A 1,322-nucleotide genomic window follows, 5' to 3' on the forward strand; every position below is an offset into this window, starting at 1 on the left:
GATCTTTGACCATTACAATCTATTTGAAAATAATTAGTAACTGGAGATCAAATGTTAGAATTCTTTCCGTACTGACATTCCCCTTAATTGCTTTTAATGCAACTACTTGCAATATGTGATTTTTAAAAGAGTGAAGTTCCTTTTATATAAACATAATGATTTATAAAATATAATTTATTTCTTCATTTTACACTTGAATGCATAATGGAATTACATTTTGAACTGTTGTGTAAAATGTTTGAGATGTCTTGTTAGATGATAAATTTTCATAGAATGATTAAATTGATTTTGTTTAGTTCAATATTAAACCACTTGTTTTGTTTTAACGCATCTAACTCAATCCCTAAGCTAGTCATAAATAACTGTTATTCCCATACATATTTCTGTCTTAAATATAATATTACATTTACTTTAAAAAAATCAGAAGAAAAATGGGCAGTCATATCTTTTATGCCAGTAAAAAAAAATCATATAAACCACCTTTTACTAAATTAAAAATTTTAATATTTTTTTGCGCTTACATTTATGATTGTATAAATTTTTTTTTTTAAATATCACTCCTACAAAATATAATAATATTAACTTTTATCAAACCAGATAACAAAATTACTTTTAGTGATGCAGTGCAATACTTTGAGCCAATGAGAAAGGATTTAATTAATCTTAATTTCTACTTTCAATAAATCATTCTTCAACCTACAAAAGAACCTTCACATAATTTATTTAAAATTAATTTAAGATCCTTCCTCTGTAAAAAATAAAATATATATACACATTCCTAAAAAGTAATACTGATTAGATAAACTTGAACTTTCTGCTTTCTTAACAGACATTTACTTATTACAATATTAGAACGTATAACCTTCAAAATTGTTATTTTATATTGTATGTTTCAATTTTATTTATAAGTTTTGTATAATTTCTTCAAAATTATTTTATGTAATTATTATTTTTATATATGAATACATGGATTGTAAACACTTACTTTCTTCTCATTTATGATTCATGAAGTTCTTTTTAATGCTTAACTGATCATTGGTTTTTTCATTGTCACACTATTCTCTTCCAGTGAAATATTAAAGCAGCTGTTCTTTGTTATCAGTGGAATAATACATTTACACTGTTCTTAACATAATGTAAATAATATATAATTATTTTCTGATCAGAAAAACATATTTATTTACTTTGAAGTTTTAAAATTCAACTTAAGCAAATCGGTACTAAATACAATTCATTTTTTAAATACGCTCATTATCGGTTTACTTTTTCAAAATCCTTTAAACTGGATTTAAGAATAATTAATTCTAATGTCACAGATCAAT

This window comes from Lycorma delicatula, chromosome 2 (assembly GCF_047948215.1).
Source record: "Lycorma delicatula isolate Av1 chromosome 2, ASM4794821v1, whole genome shotgun sequence".
NCBI classification, from domain to species: Eukaryota; Metazoa; Arthropoda; class Insecta; order Hemiptera; family Fulgoridae; genus Lycorma; species Lycorma delicatula.